Below are 25,338 nucleotides of genomic sequence, written 5' to 3' on the forward strand. Positions count from 1 at the left end.
CATTACATTTCTGGGTATTCTTCTTTGCGATCCCTCGTAGCCGAGTAAGATTGTCTTCCATAAACACAGCTTTAACAATGAGTCCATAAGTGACTGAGGAGACCAATTCCGGATCCACTTGTCCTTCCACAGTGGGGACATTAGTTTCTGGGCAGGAGTTGATCATGGTGTGGATTTGCCAAGTGTGCATTCCTCTTAGCATGTTTCTCCCTTGCGTCCTGAGTCTGAGTGTCATCAAAGCCCATGACACCTTTGGTAAAGGCTGTTCTCCAATGGAGCACTCGCAGGCCAGTGTTTTCCATTTGTCAGTGTCTATACTAAAAAAAGTAAAAAAATTCCTTCCAGTAGCACCTTAAAGACCAACTGAGTTAGTTCTAGGTATTAACTCAGAACTAACTCAGTTGGTCTTTAAGGTGCTACTGGAAGGAATTTTTTTATTTTGTTTTATACTAAAAAAAATTAGATTTGCCTTGAGACAGTATTTAAACCTCTTTTGTTGACCACCAGCATTATGCTTTCCATTTTTAAGTTTGGAATAGAGTAGTTGCTTTGGAAGAGGATCAACAGGCATCTGCACAACATGACCAGTACAACGAAGTTGGTGTTGAAGAATCATCGCTTCAACACTGGTGATCTTCGCTGCTTCCAGTACACTGATATTAGTTCACCTGTCTTCCCAAGTAATGTGTAAAAATTTTCGGAGACACTGTTGGTGGAATCTTTTGAGGAACTGGAGATGGCGTTTATAAGTGGCCCATGTTTCACAAGCATATAGCAAGGTTAGTAGTACAATAGCTTTATAAACAAGCATTTTGGTTTCCCAGTGAATGTCCCGGTCCTCAAACACTCTGCACTTCAATCGAGACAAAGCTGCACTCACAGAGCTCAGGTGATGCTGGATTTCAGCATCAGTGTTGGCCCTTGTGGAAAGATAACTGCCTAGGTAGGAAAAGTGATCAACATTTTCCAGCATTACACCATTGAGTTGGATTTGTGGTGCTGCAGAGGGGTTATTTTGTACTTGTTAGTGTAGCACTTTGGTTTTTTGGATGTTGAATGATAGGCCAAGCTTTTTGTAAGCTTCTGCAAAGATATTTAGGATAGTTTGGAGGTCATCCTCTGAGTGTGCGCACACTACATTGTCATCAGCATACTGAAGCTCTATGACGGAAGTTACGGTAACCTTACTCTTTGCTTTCAGCCTGCTCAGATTGAAGAGCTTTCCATCTGTTCAAAAAATGATTTCTACTCCAGTGGGGAGTTTCCCTTCAACAAAGTGTAGGATCATGGCAATGAAAATAATGAATAGAGTTGGGGCAATAACACAAACCTGCTTAACACCTGATCCCACTGTGTATGGTTCTCTTTGAGAGCCATTGTTATCTGTGATTGTTGCTATCATATTATCATTGAGGAGCCGAATGATGTTTACAAATTTATCTGGGCAGCCAATTTTCAGAAGGACAGTCCACAGAATCAGAATGAATCTGAATCCATTCTCACAATAAAAAGCAAGTTGTAGCCTTGAATAAGATTTATGTATTCACAGTGCTAAAGTTACAAGCCTACATACAAATTATTATGGTGCTTTATGATGTTGCATGGTGCTTTATAGTGTACAAGTGAACTAACTGGTCCCTGCCCCCAAGGACTTTACCATTTAAAGTTTGGCACAGGAAACCATGGATGAAGGAAAGAGAAGTGGAGGCAATTGCAAGAATGTGTAATTGCTTCAGTAACAGACGCTCAGCTTGGTTACAGTCAGTGCTTTTTTTCTGGAGGGACCCAGGAGTACACATACCCCTAAACATTTTGTGAATCTAACGGGAGAAGATACTAAAACTACTTTTCTGAGTACCTTTCAGAAAATAATATTCCATCATCTCTTATGCCTCTTTTAAACACAATCAAGTACATCCCAATTTCAACAAGTGAGTGTGACCATGGCTTCTCTCAGATGAATTTAATACTGACTCCAACAAGAGCTTCATTGCATTTAAACCCTGTAGCCAACTTAAGTTTATGAAATCAGTAGGCCCTCCTTTGTTTAAGCCTTCAGTGTATGTAAATTCATGGTTTTTGAAAGGATGACATCTGGCAACAGACACCAACAGCAAGCAGAGGAATCGGGAAGATGTTAGTGCACAAAACCTCATGCGAATGTGGAAGTTAGTGTGAGCTGTCAGCTGTGTTATATGAGGTAATGCATGTTCTTTGTACTTTTGTCTATTTACTGTATTTATTTTCCCCGATTTGAACTATAAAATGGTGGTTTTCTTGAGTCAAAATGAGAGTACCCCTAAACATATATTTTTTAGAAAAAAAAGCACTGATTACAGTCTTAGAAATCATATGAGTATGTTTATTCGCAATGGGCCGAAGCATTCTGTCCATACCTTTTGGCCATTTCAGAGTGTCTGGAGGCTGGGCACAAGTCTGCCCAGTGATGATAGCGTGCGCGCGCGCGCGCGCACACACACACACACCAAAGGCCCTGTTGAATAATACTACTTTCTGACAGGCTTCTCATTGCCACTCTGCTCCTGCTGGTTGTAGCTCTACCAGTGCTTGGAGCAGGAAGGAAACTTTTTAGTGTCTGAAAAGAAATAATAGCAATGGAATCCTGTACCACCTTGTATTGTAATGGTGAGCCCCAGATACTGCCCCCAATAAATACCATATTTTAGAATCTCCTATGTGAAAGTGGCCAAAAATCCATTGGGGCCCTGGCAGGTAGCCCATTGCAGCTATTTGTTTAATAACATTGTGCAAATCTTACATGACTAAATAAATTGGGATTAACACTCATCAAATCTCTGTTAGAGGCAGAACAGTGCCCCCCTTCAAAAATGTTTTCTTATTCTGTCCCACAAGTAAGAAACTACTGAAAAAGTGGGGTGGGGGTGGGAGAGAGAGAGAGAGAGAGAGAGAGCGCGCACCAGCTGGTTGGGAAGGTCATTGAATGTCAGAAGAAAACTTGACACAAAACTTGTGATCCCCCCCCCCCCGAAGTAGAAAGAATCTCAGGTGGAGTACCTACATAAAGAGACATTGATTTCTTCTTCTGCGGATAGTCGCATGTGGGTTTTAACAAAGCAATCTCTGAAAAGCAGAGAATGAGCTGATAATATGCAATGCAAACTGGTGATGGAGAAAAAGGAGTAGGAGGGAAATATGCATTGAGTGGGACACACAGAAGCTGACAAATGAAGGTCAGGGTGCAGCCTTAACAACAGGACAAACCCATGAGTGATTAAACAGGCTGCTCAAAAGACATTATGCTTCTATAGGAAACAGGTGGAATAAAGCGGGAAAAGAGATAGAGTGGAATGCCTGAATTTTAGGCTTGCTTTTCGTTCTTTAGAGGGAGGAGCTTTCATGTTGAATCCTTTTCTTTTTTTAAAAAAAATTAAATCGACAAAGCAGATGACAATCTTTTATAAGATAAACAACTTCCTTTTATTTTTCTCACCAAACATCTTGTCAGTGTGCAGAGCAGATCTCCACCCTTCAGTGAATCACAGATGTCTAGCACACCAGACACTGGCACTGATTCATTTAGATTAACTTTGCCAAGACATCTGCCAATTTATGCTGCCTATCACAGCAAACCCTATTTGATATATTGTATAACCTCAGTTCCTTATGAAAACCTTGGCTTGATTTATGAGTGATTGGTATCCTGCAGGATAAGGGTTGTGTGACAAGAATTAGAATGACTCATGACATTTAAAGAAGATTTCTTGATGAGAGGGCAAACCGTCTAAACATTTTTTTCCTTTTGGCCCACTGTGAAGCATCTGCTACAACACCATACTAGGATGTTTCAAACAGAATCGTGCCTCTGGGCCATTTGGAAAACAGCAACATTTCAATGAAAGCCATAGGGGGTGTGGGGGTATTGGGTATTATTAAAATGATCAGATAAAAGGGAAACCATTCATATGGGGCAATATGATTCATAGAACCAATAAAATCAAGATGAACCTGAAGACCATCTTTATTTATTTATGAATAAAAATATTTAAAGATATATCACAGTGGTTTACAACAAAGAGAAAAACATAAAAATGAAAAAAAAATCATAGAAAGGGAAAAACAAAAAGAAATTAAAAACAAACATGAATAGAATATTGCATCAACTATTTGCATTGTGGCAAAATTCTCTTATAAGAACTAGGAAGGGGATATTCCCTAAAACCTAAGGCACTTTAGTACTGAACTGATTGTGTGTGGGGGGGGGGGGGGAAACGCCTCTCTAATACATAGTGATGCACACACACAAACATCATCATCATCATCATCATCATCCTGGATGCTTCACTGTTCAGTGGGAGGCCTTTTGTTGTTGTTGCATTTCCACAAAGAGGTCAAGAAAATGTAGCTTAGAGGAACATGGTTAGTAATGAAAGCTTCTGCATATGCTATGGGTTGCTTTGCTTAGCATTAAGCGGGTGGCACTGTGGTCTAAACCACAGAGCTTAGGGCTTGCCAGTCAGAAGGTCGGCAGTTCGAATCCCCATGAGGGGGGAAGCTCCCGTTGTTCGGTCCCAGCTCCTGCCAACCTAGCAGTTTGAAAGCACATCAAAGTTCAAGTAGATAAATAGGTACCACTCCGGCAGGAAGGTAAATGGTATTTCCGTGTGCTGCTCTGGTTCGCCAGAAGCAGCTTAGTCATGCTGGACACATGACCTGGAAAAACTGTCTGCGGACAAACACCAGCTCCCTCGGCCAGTAAAGCGAGATGAATGCCACAACCCCAGAGTCGTCCACAACTGGACTTAACGGTCAGGGGTCCCTTTACCTTTACGCTTTACCTGCACTCAGGCAAGTGCAGTGTTGCAGAACCTCTTCCTCAATGCATGGGGGACATCACTTGACGTGCCCGTTGATACTTAGAGCTTGAAAAGTCCTCCTTGCTTACAAAGCATTCTCTGAAAACACATAAACTTTGAAAAACATTGTGACAATTATTATTATAGGTTATATCAATAAAATTCTCTAAGTGACTTGTAAAATAAAAAAAGTTATGCAGTAATCATGTATTAATTAAAATCAGTAAACAAACAAACAAACCCAACAGCATAAAACCTTCCCAAAGTGGACACAGAATGCATTTTACAGCATTCTGAGCTGCAGAACAATTTTTTGGGGAGAGAAATAATGGACAGTTTGTGTTGCATCTGAGCATTGAGAGCCAATAAACTTGTATTCTGTTCAGGTATGACTACTTTCAGCAACATCACTATTCAGCAGACAGTTCTATAATCTCACTTCAGCTGCAGAGAAGGTCCTATCTCAGGTGGTAACCAACCACGCTTCAAGATAGTGGGAACAAGGAATAGAATTTCTAGATATTTTCTAAATATATGGCTCACATGCTTCATATGGGAGGTTCATGCTCATCAAAAGTCAAATAATTCCACACACACCCCACCTCAGTGCTTGACACAATAATTTTGCCTGTTATGGATAAAGTCAGAATGCATAAATACTACTTTGGGGAGAGAAAAAATTGGTTAGGTTATAATATTTTTTTTAAACCATATACCAACTATTTGGGGTTTGACAATGGGTCAGTGTAAATGGACTCCCTCCTTACTTCTGCCAAGAGATTGATATTGATTCATTGTATATTTCCATGGCCCTCTTTGATAAATGGATAGACGTTACGACAACTCTTAAACATACAAATGGATTGCTTTTAAATGCAGATTTTGTATGGATAAATATGATATTCTGAATGTATTTATGAAAATTATAATGACTTGTTAATAATTTTACACTTGTTGGAATAATTGTATTACTTATATATATCATATTGTATTACAATTCCATGTTTTTCTTTCTTTTTCTTTTTTCATTTTCCTTCACTTCATTTCCTCACTGAAAATTTTTGATAAAATATAAACAGAAAAAAGGGGCACATTGTCTGAAACTTGTTATTCCAGAGCATCTCAAATAGAATCTGTCATTCTGGAAACTGATTTGGTTGTCTCCCATTACTTTCTCTTTGGTAGTATGTTAATTTAGAGTATTATAATATTCAAAACTCTATTAAACCTTTCTGAGACTGATGGAGGATTATTTTTCTCTCCAATCTGTTGCTATACAGATCTTGCCAGCAGCAAAAAGATTAACCACCAAATTGACATCTGTAATTGAATTCTTTAAGTAACCCAAAAGGAAAACGTCTGATGGTAGCAAATATCTTGTCATTTCCATAACAAGGTTCCATATTGTATGGAATATTGGACATTTCCAAAATATATGTTTAAAATCTGCTACTGTGTTAATGATAAATCTAGCTCAATATATGTGGTGTTAGATACTATTGGTACTAGATTTTTTTTGGTGGGGAGAACACACCTTTCTTTTACATCTTTTTAATACCAAATTTAGAGGTATTTCCATTTCTCCTACATTGTGCACTCTGCACATCTCTAGCAAAAGACAGTAAAAGACAGAACTAGTGTGCGAGATAACGATCTTGATAGCTTGATCGTTGAAGCCGTGTACTCAGACAGCTTTACGATCCCAATCAATCATTCGCAGCGTCCGGCACGCTTCCTTCCAGCTGCGCACCAAAGTCTGCTGTCTCTTTGGCCACGGCTCAGCAGAGTGGCTTACAGCGGGGTAAAAACAGTCTTTTTCTCCCTTGCTCCATGCAAGCATACACAGACAGATCCGTCTATTTACAGCTTTTATTCAAACATTTCAGCCCATCGCTGCTTGCAGCCATGTTAAAACATGTCCGTCTCTCACAAGACACACAGAGAGAACAACAACAGTACAGTCTCCTCCCAGACTCCTCCCAGCTTCTACAGCTGACGTCAGAAAGTGACGCACAGCTCAGAACACTTAACCAGTTAAGTTCTGAACTCCCACACACCCCCTTGCGTTGCTTTCTGACAAAACCTGTGTAACATCTTCAGCAACACCCTGTGAGATCAATCCCTTCCCCAATGCCTTGCGCCCTACCTTGGCGTACCTGTTGGGCATCTGTGGAATCACCTCACAACTCTCAGAATCGCACTGTGCGAAACTTACCCACGTACCTGTGGCCTGGTACCTCTCAGGTGGAATACCCTTGGTTGTGCGACTGGATCGCCTAGGCACAAACTCTGGTATTTCCTCTGGCTCACTGTCACCAGCAGGTGTGTCCTCTGCATCACAGGATTCCCCCTCTGATTTAAAGCGTCTTCGAATCCTCTCCATTACACTCACAGGAGAACTAGGCTCACTCTTGGGCTGTCCTTTCCTAACAACTTGTGGAGACGCCCCACCCTGCTCCTGACCCTGGTCAGTGACCTGGTCGTCATCAGCAGACTCAGCCTCTTCTTCCTCCTCACCAGAACTGTCCTCTGGATCAGAGAGACATTCTGAAAGAACATCACGCCTGACAGGAGTCTTTGACTTTACATCCTCCTGACAGAAATCAGCGTGTTTACTGATCAGCACCTTACTCTGATCACCTGACGGATATGCAAATCTCCATGCAGGAGCGTCTGGCTCATACCCACAGAAGATCATTTTCTGGACTTTGGCTCCATCTGGCCCTTGCAAAGCCTTAGGCACAGGGACAACCGCAGGAGATCCAAACTTGCGCAGAAAATGAACCTGAGGTTTGCGGCCATTTAACAACGAGTACGGTGTGTCACCTACCAGTGAGTTGTAGACACGATTCCAGGTAAATGACACACATCGGATTCCCTCCAGCCAAAACTTTGGAGGTAACCTGGCGTCTTTCAGCATCACCTGTCCAGCCTTAACCAGAGCTTCACTTCTCAGCTCTGCCACCCCCCTCTTACTGGGTGAAGTAACTGTGTGACGTATCCCTCTTCTGTGAAAGAACTGCTGCAAAGCAGAACCAGTGTACCTAGCATTTCTGTCACTAATGATCGCTTGAACCCTGGTGGAGAATCTCTGTTCCACCCCCTCAACCCAGCTCTTGATCAGCTGTGCTGCATCCTCCCTGGATTTGAGGCCGTGGGTCCAGGTGCTCTGCGAAAAATCATCCAAAAAGGTTAGCAGAAACCTGGCCCCTCCTAGACTTGGTTCCTTGACAGGACCGGCCAAATCTATGTGAACCAGCTCAAAAGGTTTAGTGGTTACCCGTTCCACCTTTGGGTAACTGCACCCTTTCACCTTTGCTTGCTTGCAAGTGTCACAGTTAATGGCACTTCTGCAATCTCGAATCTTACAACCTGTGGAAACCTCGGGTAGAACCTGCAAGTCTTCTACAGAACCATGAATGGTTCTCCCATGCCAAACACAAGCACATGACACATGAGCGGGAATTGTAGCACGCTGGTTGGGAACTGTAGCACGCTGCGCCTGTGCTCTCTCAACCTTCCCCTCACCCCCAAGAGACGTCTTAAGAATGAAAAGATCATTCTGCCCCTTCTTAACCGTGGCAAGTAACCTCCCTCCTTTGGAGATTGTGCAGACATCATTTTCAAAACAAACTTTGAACCCCTTACTTAACAAATAAGGCACAGATAACAAACAATGATCCCCCTCTGGGATAACACAAAACTGCAGCGTCTCCTGCAAAACAGAAAGGAAAACGTTAGTGACAGTTTTAATCTGGGTTCTCTGTCCATTTGCGAACATAACAGTTTGTCCGGCCGGAATTGCCGTGCAATTCCCCATCTTGACTGCAGATGTCACTGGAACCATGTTGCAGTTAGCTGCTGAGTCGATGACAAAGCTAAGCTTGGAATTTTCCACACAGTTGTGCTCAAACAAGGCCATGCAGGCAGTTGTTTGAAAAGACTCTTCCTGTTGTTTACCACGACCACCTGGCTCAGTTCCACGCCTGCCTGTCTTCCCAGGCCTGTTGCCATGGAAACCCGACTGATTCCCATGAGAATTGTCCTTGAAAACATCCTGTCTTGGCTCTGTGCTCCGGTGGGGGCAATTGCCATGCAGACGTTGTACTCCAGTGGAAAAACACTGCCCGGGGCTCCTCCCACCAGCCTGGCCCCTGCTGAAGTTGCTCTCCGCTTCAGCAACAGTGGAAAGTTTCTTAAACTTGCCTTTGGAACTCTCCGCCCCCCCGATCTGCTCAACAGTGCTCCTTGAGACTGAAGTACCGGGAACTGGGGCCGCAGCCATCTTGGGGCTCTCCATTTCTTCTCCAGGGCCCTGGCCTCCTGCTGCAGTTTCACACAAACTTCGCAGCACATTCCAGGCAGCCCCTGGTGTCTGTACACCTTCCAAATGGGGTCTCAGTGAAGCATCAACACATGCTCTGAGCATATTCAGCTCTTGTTGCTTTCTCTGCTTGCCATCTCCAGGCACCGCAGATTCACAGCCTGCTTCAGCTGGCTCTGACTGGCTTCCTTCCCAAAGCCCAGTGACCAAGAACCAGCCCCTTATTCTTCTGCTCCAGGTTGCCCAACTTTTTAAAGTGAGCTTTTCCACCGGCATATCTTGGCTCTCTGCCATTTTCTTCCCGTTCTCCCAAGGGGGCCCAAGCTTACTTACGATCAGGTACAGCTTCTCTGCCTCACCCTTCCGTGGAGAAACGACAGCAGCTGCCCTTAGCTTCCAGCTCCAGCCAGCTCTCTGTATCAGAAGCTCTCACTGTCTCTCGGAAGCAGGCAAAAACTCCCTCTGCTTCCCGGCATTAGGCTAGACTCAAGGAATGCAGCTTCCAACCTCCAGCTAGCTTCCGTGCCGACTTCAAAGCGTTCCTGGAGCTCACACCGACTGTTTTACGAGCGTTTACTGACCTTCCATAACCTGTGCGAGATAACGATCTTGATAGCTTGATCGTTGAAGCCGTGTACTCAGACAGCTTTACGATCCCAATCAATCATTCGCAGCGTCCGGCACGCTTCCTTCCAGCTGCGCACCAAAGTCTGCTGTCTCTTTGGCCACGGCTCAGCAGAGTGGCTTACAGCGGGGTAAAAACAGTCTTTTTCTCCCTTGCTCCATGCAAGCATACACAGACAGATCCGTCTATTTACAGCTTTTATTCAAACATTTCAGCCCATCGCTGCTTGCAGCCATGTTAAAACATGTCCGTCTCTCACAAGACACACAGAGAGAACAACAACAGTACAGTCTCCTCCCAGACTCCTCCCAGCTTCTACAGCTGACGTCAGAAAGTGACGCACAGCTCAGAACACTTAACCAGTTAAGTTCTGAACTCCCACAACTAGTCCCTATCTTGCTCATTTGTTATTTGTAATCCCATAGCATCGTTTGTTGATTCTCAATAGGATTATGATGGTGATGGTGATAACATTTGTATACTCACCACCCAGCCAAGTTCTCTGGGTATTGACAATAAAATACAATTCGCAATAAAAGGTAAAGCCAAGAAATCACTTATGCAAAAAAATAAGCCCAGCGCAAACCAGCAAACACTTAAAATCAATACAGAACCCAGCAGCTAAAACAAGATAAACAATTCCAACCCAGCATGGAAGCAGGGGGACTCGGTGTAAAAAATGGAGCTACCTGCTGTGATTTAAAAAGCCTGGGTGCAGAAGTGGATATGGCTGATGGGCTGGATTTAGACATCCCCCAATCCTCAAGAGCCACTTTGACAGGTGGGTGGAACTGTTCACCTGTCAATCTCTCATGAAGGCAGGTAAAGACTCCCCTCCCCCGCCACATGGTTTGATTTCAAATTGTGCTGGCAAAGGAAGCATCTCCCTTTCTACTTCCTTTGCCCATGCCGTCTGAAATCAAAAGGTGCTGTCCAAGGAAACAGCAATTCTCAACGGGAAGTTACAGCAAACTGCACTACAGATTTTCCAGCTGGAAACTAACCTCATTGGGCATGTGGGGTGGAATATCTTCACTGCTGTGTTAGAACTGTAAATGAAAGACTTCTAGATAGTTGTACCCCACCAATATATTGTAAACATTTGTAAAATGCTATCATTGTGTATTGGTATAGTGGGTTTTGTGCCTTATCAGAAAAAGCTCCTTTGTAGAGAGAGGTTGACAAAGTTTATTTTATCAAATTTATTAATGAAGAATCGATAGTTCCAATGACCCCAGCGAGATATGCCAGTATATGGAACAGACCATAGTTGACCCATGTCCCCAGTACTCCTGGAATTACCAGCCATTCTCAGCTAACTCTGTGAACAGCAGTAGAATAATTAGAACAAATAGAATGGAGTCCAAATTTGGGGGCATTTTTAATTTATTTATTTTTTTGCTTTCTTCTTCTTTCTCCCTCTCTTTGTCCTCCTTTGTTTGATTATTCCAGATGCTTTAATGAGATGCAAGCTTCTTTTTTTTTGCTTTATAAACTCAATAATGATTTCTTGCACAATTTAGTAAACTCAATGGACTCCCAATTCCTTGAAATTCACTCCTGCAACTTATTTACTCTTCCCCACCCTTCTAGAGAAGGATAGATGAGGTAATTTTTCTGAACTCTCAGACTGACTTGGAAAAATGGGCTGCAATATTGCTCCCACCACCACCACCAGAAGAACTTGGTTAATTTCCAAGAGTCTGACGTGCTCCTTGTTACAATTTTAGGCACAAGTTTATGCAAAACTTACGTGTACACACAGAGAAAAATGCAACGTGGGAAGAAGCTCTAAGATACCAACAGAACTAATCTGGATTTAATCCATGTACTTCAGTCTAACCAGGCTGTGGACTGGGCTGAATGTCACTTTGATACCTTTTTTTATGGAACTAAATGTAAGATGGATAGAGCTGACTGCACTTTTAACAGCTTGTGCTTGCAAAGGTTACTCTGAGTCAGCTGGCAGGAATGGATACCAATTAGAAAGTCGGCTCCATGATAGACTATTTGTTTTTAACATCAGCTAGCAAATATGACCATCACTCTTGGGGCACCTGTCATGCCTGTCAGAAGGAAAGATTAACATCTGAATGATTTGAAGTGTTGTAAGACTCATGCAGGAATACACCCGCCTATTAAAATATAGAATATACACTAAAACCCAGTTCCAAGAACAAGTTGATTTGTACATATTGCTAAATCAAAATTTATGTATTTTTAGAAATAGAAATACTGTTGCATGATATTTACTGTTTGGATATTTAATAATCAGACTGGCCAAGTTATTTGAGTTCAAAATTAATTATAGAAAATATCAATTATGAAAATGATGAACTCAAAATTGAGGTTTTGTGAGATGGATGTGACTTGGTATATTGTTTGAATTTCATCATAGGTTCATAGTTTCCATTTTTTTTTCTTTTAAATGCCTATTGTGAAGTTACTTGTGATCCTTAAAATCTGTGATCAGAATTACATGAGAAAAACCACAGAATTATCCAGTGCTTTTTTTCTGGGGGGACGAAGGGGGACGCATACCCCTAAACACTTTGTGAATCTAAGTTTGGCCTCATTGAGGGGCAGTATTTCAATATAAGTAGGAAAATGAGAGTACCCCTAACATTTTTTTAAAGAAAAAAAGCACTGAAATTATCTAATCTACTTGCTTTTAATTGGTTCCCTATAATATTAAGTACCTAATAATAATATTCAACTATTTATTAGCTATTTCCAATGAGCACACGCTCTTCTATCCATATGCTAGACCAAAGTCGCATCCCAAAAGGCCCTGTGTCCCAAATTGGGAGTCCCTTTCTTCCTTGATAAACTACTGTATACACAAGGTCAACTGGGCATCTGATTCTGGTATCTAATTATTATTATTTATTAAATTTGCGTACCGCTCTATATCCGCAGGTCTCTAGTTAGCATTGATAGTATCTACTTGCATGCAATGAGTTGTGATGCCATATGATTGCAGTCGCTCTTTATACTTCTATTCTGTCTTCCCTCCAGTTTACCTATGATTCCCATCCAGACACTGCTCAGGCCGAACCTCCTTGGTCTCAGTAGTAGAACTGATCAGATCTCACACCTCTGTTCCTTCTCTTTTTGCTAGGGCAAAAATGGGCACATTCCTTCCTAAACATTTACCTAACGATGCAGCAAGTTCTAAAAAGAAATGGTTAGCCTTCATTATTTTGGAATGAGATACATAATGGATGATTCGCCCAGCATATGTGCTGTACCTTAATGAGAACAGTATCTTAATTTAATCTTCGGACCACATCATCATTATTTTAGTAGAATCCTTCTCTGTTAACTAATTGCTTTCTTTCTTTTTTGAAATGTTGAACAGGGTATTCTACAAGAAGGGGTCAGCAAGATCCAGATAAAAATGAAAACGAAGCAGCACATGGTATGCTTTGCTCTGAGAGCTGCTCTGAAAGTGCCTCCCTTTGGCACCCCCTCCTTGTGTTTCATTTGGTAGTGTCCAGTTGCTTTCAGAATTCTAATCAGGCTGATTAATGTCCTGGCAGCTTTCACAGTGCGATAGCTATTTGCATGGTAGAGGCTGGCAAGGAGTGGTACACCTTTTCGTAATTTAAAAGATAAAGACAAGTTCAGATTATAGCCTGTGCCATCAGTCCCTTTGCCTAAGATTAAAACTGACCAATAATGGAATGCATTTATTTTGTAAACGATCTTCAACCATCCGCAGATCTTGTATTTCACTAAAGGCAAGATACATCTAGAAAATGTAGCCTCTCATGGGAATTGTGCCTTATTTGTTTACAATTAGTTTTAAAAGTAAAAGAAAGTGATCCAGCAAGCGGACAAACAAGCAAACACTGGGTTCCATTTATATGTGTATTTTTATTGCATTCTCTTCCTTTTAATTAGAAGAATAACAACTACAACCAAGGGGTGCTTTCTGCAATTCAAATGTTAATACCGAGAAAATATGTGTCTATTTGTGATATGGATTATTATTTTTTACCAACAACAGCCTATTTGGTATTAGGTGACAATAATATACCTAATTCTCTTTTATGAAATATGATTTTAAAATAAATAAACATTTTAATGATTGTGAGCTGTTGCCCAGAGCAGTCTGAATGAAACTGAGGGACTAACTTTGATGCATTGATTTCAGTGGGTCTACTCTAAGTGGAACTTAGTGGCATCCAGCACTGTAAATTTAAGTGTGAGATTGGATTAACATAAGTGAGTATCAACTATGGTTCCAAAGCCCAGTGGAGTTCAGCTCATTCTGGAAGAAGGTGGTGAGGGAGAAGCATCTCTTTCCTCTATTCAGGTGAAATGGGCTGCCTTTCATAAATGAACAGCCAGACTGGATCCAACCCTGTTTAACTTTGTCATCATTACTATTAGCATTTTTAATTACGGTAACATGTTCAATAAATTTGTCAATGTACTGTAGAATTATTAGTTTTTTAGAAAAACAACAACAACAACAACCTTGGGATACTAAGCTCTCGGTGGTCAAAATCCACAAACTGAGATTAACAATGGTATCAGAAAAGGAAAGGAGATCATCATATCATTCCAAGGGACGAAGGTATTCCTCAAGACATTATAAAGGGAAAGAGGACACTGAACACAAGCCACATCCCCACTCCTACTCCCTAGGCAAGTCATGGACTACCATCTCTTTTTCCTTCTACAAACTGAAACGAAGGGATTCCATTCAAATGACAAGGAGGCTGGCTTTGACACCCACCTATAATCCTTCACTGGGGAAGAGGCAAATTGTTCCTTCTAGGGTCTTTATTAATAAGTGATATTTTATATTAAAATGTTTTTTAAAACAACAACAACACACACCTGGTATAGAAATATCTCATATGCACATTTGTAAGATTAGGTAAAGGTAAAGGACCCCTGACAATTAAGTCCAGTCATGAACGTCTCTGGGGTTGCGACGCTCATCTCGCTTTACTGGCCGAGGGAGCTGACATTTGTCCACAGACAGTTTTTCCAGGTCATGTGGCCAGTATGACTAAGCTGCTTCTGGTGAAACCAGAGCAGTGCACAGAAACACCGTTTACCTTCCTGCCAGAGTGGCACCTATTTATCTACTTGTACTTTGATATGCTTTCAAACTGCTAGGTTGGCAGGAGCTGGGACCAAACAACGGGAGCTCACCCCTCCGTGAGGATTCGAACCGCCTACCTTCCGATCGGCAAGCCCTAGGCTCAGTGGTTTAGACCACAGCGCCACCCGCTTCCCATTTCTAAGATTACCATGTTGCAAATGTTTGCAGCACGCAGTAGCATCATGAATTAATTGGACTCTTGTATATGTATACATTAGACACAGCACTCTTCAGTGGCCGGCCTTCGAGGATCAAAGCCTGAATGTGTGTGATCCCTGCTGAAGAGGGTAACATGGGAGTAGATCTTGCCTTCACTCATCTTGTCACTCGTGAAGGATGCACACCTGCTCAGGTTTTGTAAGTTAAACAAGCTTCGCTGTTTTGTCACTGTGTGCTTTCAAGAGTTACAATAGCACTGCGCATTTAAATGTTAGTACTGTTCAGCATGCTGACAGTTCAATTTCTACTTGTCTTCACTCCTCTGTCTCCTTGTCTTTCCTCTGCTCAATATACTGGCTTAACACACTTCCAGGTTGCCATTTCAGTTATCACATGTAATTATTTTCTTAGTTCTGTTGTATTTAGTTGAAGTCTAAAGTTCATGGAACAGCAACCAAATATTTAAAGCCTCAGCAGGAGAACCTGAGTTGAAAACAGAACTGGAACTAGCAGTTTCTGTGCCCTGGGCAGACTACAGTTTTAACATCTCAGAGTGGGTTTTTTTAGGATTAGGAAACTGTCTTGATTGACCAATGGTCTGCCTCTGTATAAAGCACTTTCCTATATTCCTGCATGGGTCTTAAATGTTCTCAGAAGTTCTCCAATTCCTAACAACCAATAAGCACCTTGAATTCTACTCAGAAATAGAGAGGAACGTCCAGTAGAGCTTTTCAGCAAGTTACCATTTGAAAGCCAAACTGGTGTCTTTCAAACCATCTGAAGTTTGCAGGAGGTCCTCAAGGACAGTCCATGTAGGACACATTGCGTTAGTCAAGCCTGCTACTTCTGACCAGCACCAGCCTGAGCTGGCAAAGAGTGCTTTGTATCCAGAGTAAGGTACTCCAAAACAGCACTCAAAACTGTGAGCCCCATTCTTAAGAAAGTGTGAGATCCCATCCAGAACTTTAAACATCCTACCACCTCAGTCAGATGGACCATTCAGCCAGACACATTTCCAGGCTGTCTGGATTAAGCATCAGTATAGTATCCCTCATTTGGTACGCTGATGATTCTGTTTAGGTTGGATAGTACTGTTTCAGGGGGCATGGGCTAGAGGCTATATGGCAATAACAGAAGGGGCTGAAGCCAGTTGTGGGTGGGATCAGAGACCAAAATGGGAAGGGCCAGTCACCCACCTTCTCTCTCTCTCTCTCTCTCTCTCTCTCTCTCTCTCTCTCTCTCTTTCCTCCTCCTATCTTTCTAAAAACTGGGGGCCTGCTGTTCTTGGGGGATTACTATATCAAGCTGAAACTACAGTAGTACCTTGATTTTTCAAAGAAACAGCTTTTAATCATAGCTACTTAAAATGATTGAAATTGCACTGAAAATGTGGCAAGAAAAATAAAGAGCATAATTTTGTCAAAAGATGAATCCCACCGAGGCTCTTCATACTCCAAATGGCTTAAGCAGCAAACAGCAGAGCTGTGTTTTCAGTTAATGAAATGGGTAAATCACAGTGGCAAAGGCAAAAAGAAAACCAGGAAGGAATGGTACAATCATTTTCCTGTTAAAAGCAGACCAGAATTGTAGAGTCTTAGAACACTGCAATTACTGCAGTGAGATTTGGTCTGTGTGCATTAGCACAATTTATTTATTGCCAATATATAAGTGAAAAATGAGGCAGGAAATTATTTATTTATTTACCTGTTTTCCTGATTTTCACAAAACAAGAATTGGGAAAGATGCAAAACTATATTTGGTTCTGTATTAACCAATCAACTCCGGCTCCCATCTAAGTCACAGTGGTAGTGTCACTTGCAACCATCAGACAGCAGTTTGAAAATGGATGCACTAAGAAGGAAGAGGGGCTCCTAAATGCTCCTAAATACATTTAGAGTGTCCTCACCAAACTCTGAAAAAGAGACTGTGGAAGCATGACATGCAGAAAGGAAATGTGCAAAGTGTGAAGAGGAAAAGGAGAGAATAGTATGTACAATAGGGAAATGAAGGAGTAGATGCCAGGGGTGACCTTTAACCATAAGGACTAGAAGCTTGAGAGTAACTGAAAAGTGAGAGGGACCTGGTGCAGAGATGGGAGGAAAGGGGGAAATGGCTTAGCCACTCAGGAGCATTGAGATGAGTCAACTTGATGCAGTAACAAAATGAAAGCTCATCAAGTAACATCTGGAATCCACAGGCAGGCATACAAAGTAACGTCTCATAAAAAGCAGAGCGAAAGTCCTCTGATATTCTTGATATACAATACATGCTGACTTCTGCAAACAGGCTGTCAGAACCAGATGGAGTGGAAGGTCTGTTAATATTATGGAACAGTGATGGATGCCCACAAGGGCCTTTGCTTACAGTATGTTGCATTCAGTACCTGTGGTGCTGATTTTATAATGCATAACAAACTTTCTCAACATATTGCTCATAAGCAGTCCTGTCCGGGTTAAGCTGTAAGCAGCTATCAGGGAAGAGCCAAGCATTGTGTCAGGGGAGTCAGAGCTGGGGAGAGGCTCAAGACCTACAGTAAATGAAATATACTCGGAGTCAAAAGTGGATTTCATACTCTTTATTCAGCTCATAGTGATGAGGAGGAATGGAAGTTCCCCAGGATGTCTGCTTTATATACATTACTTACACAATAGGCCCCACGTGATTGGCTAATTCCCGGATTCACCTGTACGCCAATCAGGTTGCGGATTCACTTCCACCTGGAGCTGGATTAGGTGGCTCCTGTGGACCAATCAGACTGCTCCCTTCTGGATCCTATTGTTCGAGGACCAATCAGACTGCTGCATTCTGAATCCTATTGTTCTAGGGCCAATCAGACTGCTGCATTTTGGATCCTATTCAACTCAGTACATAACAGTAAGAGTGTTGTGAAACCCTCATCTTTATATAGCTTTGCCCTGCGTGAAATTCTGCTGACATTTTAAAAGACAAATTCTTTAAATGCCAACGGTCCATAGGCAAGGTCTTTCTGTACCCCTCCTAGGGTACAGAAGCTTCTAAATGGGAACCAAAGTTATTCCAGGAAGAAGAGAGAGTGGAGACTGCAAGGAGAGTAGAATGGAAAAAGCCACTGAGTTTTCCTGAAGGAGGCATGGAAGGGCCTAGCTATGTGCGAATGACCTGGCTGTGAAGTTGTATGACTGCAAGCTCCGTGTTGGCATATAGACTTGAGGCTATTCATGGGAACTGGCAGGCCACAATGGCTTACACTGGAAAGCTCTCCACACAGATTTCCATAGAAGTGGAAGAACTACCTCATGGACATGGACCCCAATGCAAGTTTTTACCTTTGCTGTTTGGTTTCCGAGACTACTTTGCATACCGTATGTAGTACCTGTAATTTCATTTCGCATTAATGGCAGAGCTGGACCATGCTGCACTTCAGCAAATGTCTGTGTTTGGGCACCTCCAGACAATGACAGATATCCTCCCATCGATCTGCGAGTGAACCTTCCGCTGTGTCACGAGGGCTGCTGTGATGTCATCTCTAATAATAGATCCTATCCAGGAAAACTAAAGAGCAACTTGGCGATTAATGCTCCTGGCACTGTCAAGATTGATCACACTTCAAGAGACGGGTGCTTCTAAGAAAGAAACAGCGGTGACTTTCATGGACAGTCATTGTGGAGTGACAAATTCCTCCTCAAGTTTCTAGAAGTTTGGTGCTGCTCTTAACACTTGGTTCGGCGCTTTGAAGCATGCAAATCACGCCCACACACCTGCTTTGTAATATATTTACCCCAAAGCTCTTGGAATCTTTCTCAATAAAGTTTGCAAAAAAAGAAAAAGAAAAATCCTACCAGGCTATCTTTCCTTGCCAGCTTCTCCCCAAGCAACTCAGAAGCAAAGGGAAAATGCAAGAGTGCTAGATGGTGCTAGTTTATGGGCCTGAAGAACACAACTGCCATCTCTATTTACTCAGACATACACACAGCACTCAGGTGAACCAACTGCATTTTCCGATTAATATAGCGGTGACAGAGAATGTAATTTCCCCAGCGAAACACTTCTTGGAGTATGCTGGATATGTGAATAGGGGCCACAGCTCATCAGGCACACAGTGCATTATACTTGGACAACGTAATTTAATTCCCAATCTGTTCCTAACAAAGTAAAGAAGCGAGTAGGCAGACATTATAAATTAAAGCTCAAGGCAAACCCAGTGTCATTATTATAGCTATATTACAGAGTCATTTATCAAAATGGATTAAATATTAATGAAGTTTTAATTGCTATTGCAGAGTAACACAGGAGCTGTAGCCAACGCAGGCACAAAAACTGCAGGTTGCTTCTCTGCCAAAATTTGACTGGATTGTTTTGGTTACGTGTAGGCGTTTTAAGCTTCTGTGGTGCATTCCAGAATTAAGAAGAATTCCCTTGAATCCACTGAAAGTCAAAGCTCTTAGAATACTTTAATATAAAATTACACAGTCTTATTACAGATATTCATGCAAACTGATGGTGCATCACTCTTACAGCTAGTTCATGCAGTTAGTTGTCTCAGGGATGGGGTTTGTATTTTTATTTGTTTGACTTCACTGTTGCTCTTATAACAAAAGTTTAAGATCAAAAAGTGGAAACCACATCCTTAAATTAACACTCTGAGAAAATTGGCACCCTGTTGAGTCAGTTTTGTTAGTTCCAGGTATCCGTCCAGCAACATCTGCAATTAGCTCAAGACAACAACATTAGAGGGAGTCTTGGCTTGTTATGAGTGGCAAGAAACACACTTCAAAGTGGGCTGCTTTCTCTCTCATGCTTAGCTGAGCTGTTGATTGAACTTTTACAGCAGCTCTGTCCAGCAGTGATAGCACATAGCCAGCAAATTGTACCCAAACGTTTCCAAAGTTGGGAAGCCTTGAGACTGCCAAACTTTATGAGCATCAGCAAAATTGGTCCCGATATTGGGAAATCAGTGAAGCAAGGGAAAGAAAAGAATAACCATGATGTGACAGATATATCACATCCACACATTTTGCTATAAATATGGTACCCTCCAGATTTTGTTGGACTGAAACTCTTATTGGTCCCAACCAGCATGGCCAACAGCCAGGGGTGATGGGAATCATAGTCCAAAAGATATGGAGTGCACCACAATGGCTATGCCTCTTATAATAATGTTACATCAAGCTATTCCTCATAGTAAGGATGGTGCAGAATTTACATGAACTCAAGTTCATTATGCCTGCAGAACACCAGCCCATCCAGCAGTTTAGGATTCTGAGAGTAGTTAAAAGGTAAAGGGACCCCTGACCATTAGTGACCGACTCTGGGGTTGCGGCGCTCATCTTGCTTTATTGGCTGAGGGAGCCAGCATACAGCTTCCAGGTCATGCGGCCAGCATGACTAAGCTGCTTCTGGCAAACCAGAGCAGCGCACGGAAACGCCGTTTACCTTTCCGCCGGAGTGGTTCCTATTTATCTACTTGCACTTTGACGTGCTTTCGAACTGCTAGGTTGGCAGGAGCAGGGACTGAGCAACGGGAGCTCACCCCGTCACAGGGATTCAAACAACCGACCTTCTGATCGGCAAGTCCTAGGCTCTGTGGTTTAACCCACAGTGCCACCTGCGCCCCTACTGAGAGTAGTTAGGAGGCCCCTATTCCCCATCCAGACCTCCTGCAGTAGTGCCAATTCTGCTGAATGGAGCTGTTGAGTGGGCACATATGGGGTAAGACGATCTTGTAGGTAAACTGGTCCCAAATTGTTAAGGACTTTATATACTAAAAGTAGCACCTCGAACTTTGCCCAGCAGCAAATGCAGATCTTTGAGCGCAGGTGTTATATGCTGACAAGGCCTTTCTCCTGTCAGCAATTGAACTGCAGCATTCTGCACTCATTACAGCTTCCGGACCAAGCTTGAAGGAAGACTCACATAGAGTGTGTTGTGGTAATCCAGTCTTGAAGTAACCAATGCATAAACTACTGCAGCAAGACTTTCCTGGTCCAGAAATGGCCACAGCTGTCAAAGCAGTTGCAGTTGGTGAAAGGCACTTCTATCCCCTGAGGCTACTTGAGCCTCCAGTGACAGAGCTGGGTCCAGAAGCACCCTCAAGCTATACCTGCTCCTTCAGAGAGAGTGCAACCCCACCCAGGGTAGGCAGCTGACCAGTTTTATGGACACAAGACCTCCTTACTCACCCACAGTGCCTCCATCTTGCCAGGATTCAAGCTCAACTTGTCATGATACTACTATAAATGTACAGTGCAGATGGGGCCTTAATAAAGATGTCGCTCACATTGCATTTCATTTCATTCTGGTGGTGTGGGGGCAATCATGTGATCTGGACCATTAGCTGGCACTACACTGCATAAACAATGAATTTGAAGACTGCTGTAATGTTCCCTTTCTAATTTTTTTTTTCTTTTGCTTTGGGTTTTCACTCTCTTAACCTATGGCTTCTTTAAATACGTTCTACCATGAAATCACATTACAATATACTTTATAGTTTGCATTTAAGTATGAATAGCTTCTTTGTATACCTGGGGTGTGGGGGTGTCCCTCACTTATATCTTATCCTCCTTAACTGAGTCTTAGCACCACAAATTGTGCAATGGGAAAACTACATGGTCATCCAAAATTACCCGCTGCATCTCCTTTAATCAGCAGGAGGATTTATAGAAAGGTGATTAAGACCAAGATGCTTCATACTGCTAACCTGCCTAGGTTATATTCTCGATTCTTTATCTCAAATATCTGATAGTAAGATAGAGGGAATTTAAAAGTTAAATGGAGAAATAAATGGTAAGAACCAAGAAAAATGATTAAACCTAAGGAATACATCTTCTACGTTCTGGAATTCATGCAACTATTAAATGATAATTTAAAGGGGTTTTTTTTAAAGGGACTTCAGGACGGGTCAGAGATTGTGTTTTATTGCACAAATACTCCTCAGTTTCTGTCTACTTGCTTTAATTGGCAAGACAGGATCCTAAAAGAAGCCACAGACCATATTTTTTTTCCAATTAATATTTTCCTCATTCATCTTTTGCCCCCGCTCTTTTGTCACCAAAGCCATCTATCAAATTTCAGTTGACGTCAGCGATGCAAGTCAGTGCCCTTAGTTTCAGCTTTCACTCCTCATTTCTGACCTTTGAACCCCATTGCAGACAATGCTTCTTTATTACTGCCACACGTAGTTTCTGCAGAATGTTTTGGGGAATAAAACTAAGAGAGAAAAACAAACTAAAGATAGAACATTAAAATGAAAATCTATTGACAGTTGTTCCTTCTCTCTTCCTGAACCACTCAGGGTTATGTTCTTCTTTTCCAAAAATGACCCCTCCCCCAGCAAAGACAATAAAAGTTACAAAGCTTTTCATAAGAGTAAAAGGCACACAGGTTGCTGTGCTTGATTTAATAATTGATTTAGCATTTCAAAACTTAGTATTAGACTCTAGAGAGGCAAAGTTGTTTTGTTTCTTAAATTTAAAGTCCAACTCCATTCATTGCCCAAGGCATGTTTCTGTACCTCAGCTTGGTTCGGTTTCTGTATTCAGAAATTCAGTTTAATAATTCACTTAGTTTAACTTGGAAGTTCTTTTAAAAAAAGATGACACTAAGGTAAACAGCACAATATGAAAAGTCTCACAATGCTACTCACATAGTATACATATTCTTTTGAAGATTTTGGGCATCATCAAAGTATTCACAGAACTAAGTTACTTTTAATAAATTATGCCTTTGAAACATTTTTTTAAAAAATAAAAATAAAAAAATCAGTCTTACAATATTTGGCAAACTATGGGTGACATCTATTGGTGGCAGAACACAAATGGAATAGACTTCCACTCGTGCCATAGCACCTACTCTGCTTTTTCTCCCACCTCCAATCCTTCAAATATGGGGGACCCCATGAAGCAGGTTTGAGAGGTATGCAGGGGCTGTGGGGAGAAGTGGAATGGGGAAGCCATGCTGCTCAACTGGAAGTCTGTTGGGAACTGGATTTCACCTTTTTAAAAAAAAAAAGTTCTATCAGTAGATGTACCTAAAGGAAACGCTTGTTAGGCTGGGTTGTTAACTATTGTTCCCTCTTACTGGAGATGTTGTAAAGTGGTATGGGATTTATAAAGCCTTTCTGCCATTGCTTGTTGGAACATCTGCTTCTCCCGCAAATAGTGAGCAGCTTGTGTGGTTGTTTAATCACATACCTGACTAATTGATCATACTAATCACCAACAGATGGAATTCGTGGAATCACAGAACTGTAGAGTTGGAAGGGACCCCAAGGGTCATCTAATCCAACCCCTTCCAATGCAGGAATCTCAGCTAAATCATGCATGACAGAAGGCCATCCAAAGAGGGATTTGACATAAACTTTATCAATCTGCTGTTGAAAAAGGGAACAGTGGATCTCTTACACAATGAACCACTGGCAGAACAACTATTGAAATCTCCCTGCTAAAGATCTTGTTGATATTTTCCATATGGACAGACTTCCACTGTTACTGAAGACTGTTCAAAAGTATATTTCAAGAGACTTGGACCTAATAAGGTAACTGGCTGAGCTAGTCAGCTTGGATGAAGAATGACCAGACTGAAGACATTATTTTTCTGGAAACCTAACATTTGGCAAGCTTTCTCCTACCATTTTTTAGTACAGTGGTACCTCAGGTTACAGATGCTTCAGGTTACAGACGCTTCAGGTTACAGACTCTGCTAACCCAGAAATAGTACCTTGGGTAAAGAACTTTGCTTCAGGATGAGAACAGAAATCACGTAGCAGCTGCGTGGAGGCAGCGGGAGGCCCCATTAGCTAAAGTGGTACCTCAGGTTAAGAACAGTTTCAGGCTAAGAACAGACCTCCAGAACGAATCAAGTTCTTAACCCGAGGTACCACTGTACGGCGTTTTAAGGTTGTTTGTTTGTTTGTTTGTTTTGTACTGCTTCAAAGATTATTTGCTTGGATTCAACTAACCCAGCACGCAGGGCAGACTTTGGTAATCTTTCAAAATATGTTGCCCTGTGTGAAGCCAAAATTTGGTGTCCTCATATGGATTTTCCCAGTTATGGATCGTCTCAATTTCGTGCCCCCTCGGCTTGGTGCCCTGTGCTGGGGAACCACCTGCTCCACCCAAAATCCAGCGCGTCAGTACAGAAGCCAGCTTAAAGACTCCTGCTAGTGCAACAGGACTTCTCTTTTTCTGTGCTCTTGTACCTCCCCCAAATCCTCTCTGAAGGGTCACAGGAAGAGCACAGAGGGGAAGGAAAAGAAGATCATTCCATCTGGCAAGCAAAAGCACTTCCGTTGATGAAATGATAATAATAATAATAATAATTTTTATTTATACCCCACCCTCCCTAGCCAAGGCTGGGCTCAGGGCGGCTAACAACCATTAATAAAAACAAGTTGAATGAATACAACTTAAACACAAAATTAAAATACAACATTAAAATATTGAAACATTAAAATATTAAAATGTAGCCCTCATCGCAGGAGGAGAAAGGAAAAGAAAAAAGAAAGAGGGGGAGGGAAACAAATTGGCTCCAAGCCAAAGGCCAGGCAGAACAACTCTGTCTTACAGGCCCTGCAGAAAGAAATCAGATCCTGCAGGGCCCTGGTCTCATGAGGCAGAGTGTTCCACCAGGCCGGAGCCAGTGTTGAGAAGGCCCTGGCTCTGGTTGAAGCTAATCTAACTTTCTTAGGGCCCGGGACCACTAGGGTGTTGCTATTTATGGACCTTGAGGCTCTCCATGGGGCATACCGGGAGAGGTGGTCCCGTAGGTACGAGGGATCAGAAGTGTGTGGTGATGAATTCATTCTCACGAATGCAGCTCCCACCCATCCAACACAAGTATGGACCCCATTCATTGACCATCCATTTGTTCTCTCTTCCATTCATTGGCTTGCATTCAACGTAGCACTAAGGTGAATGTTACATTAGCACAAGGATTTTTCTTTGTGTGATGGAGCATTCTCCCTTCTCTTCCCCACTTTGCATCCCCTTAAACAGCTCCCTTCTCTTTGTCCAGCAGGAGAAGGATTGTGGCAGTGACAGTAAGGGCGCTGGGGACTGTAGATGGAGGCTGAGGGTCTCATGCAGCCCAAAGGCTGTGGCTTGCCCAACTCTGCTAAAGAAGTCTTAGTGGTGGTGGTAATGAACGAGAGAACTGCTGTACATTCATCTGCCATGTTGGATATATATGGGGGCAGGGGCGGGGAAAAGGTATACATTCTCCATCATACACTTTCCTGCTATTTGTTGCTAAGAGTAAACAGCAAGCCTGTCAGTGTAGAAGAGAATCTGTTCAGGAA

General features: G+C 42.2%; 1 long non-coding RNA gene across 2 annotated transcripts in view; it reads left to right on the top strand.

Annotated features, from left to right (window-relative positions):
* Nucleotides 1–18,788, top strand: part of LOC309348912 — a 40,433-nt gene extending 21,645 nt beyond the window's left edge. The window contains exons 1-3 of one of the 2 annotated variants that reach the window (XR_014159586.1): nt 10,653–10,835; nt 15,125–15,263; nt 18,446–18,788. This is a non-coding gene — a long non-coding RNA (uncharacterized lncRNA). Of the gene's footprint in view, nt 1–10,652; nt 10,836–15,124; nt 15,264–18,445 lie in introns of those variants that run through there. The other variant, XR_014159585.1, reaches the window with a different exon arrangement.
* The last annotated feature ends 6,550 nt before the right edge of the window (nt 18,789–25,338 follow it).

The sequence above is a fragment of the Podarcis erhardii genome, assembly GCF_964252035.2.
Source record: "Podarcis erhardii genome assembly, chromosome: 1".
Classification (NCBI taxonomy): Eukaryota; Metazoa; Chordata; class Lepidosauria; order Squamata; family Lacertidae; genus Podarcis; species Podarcis erhardii.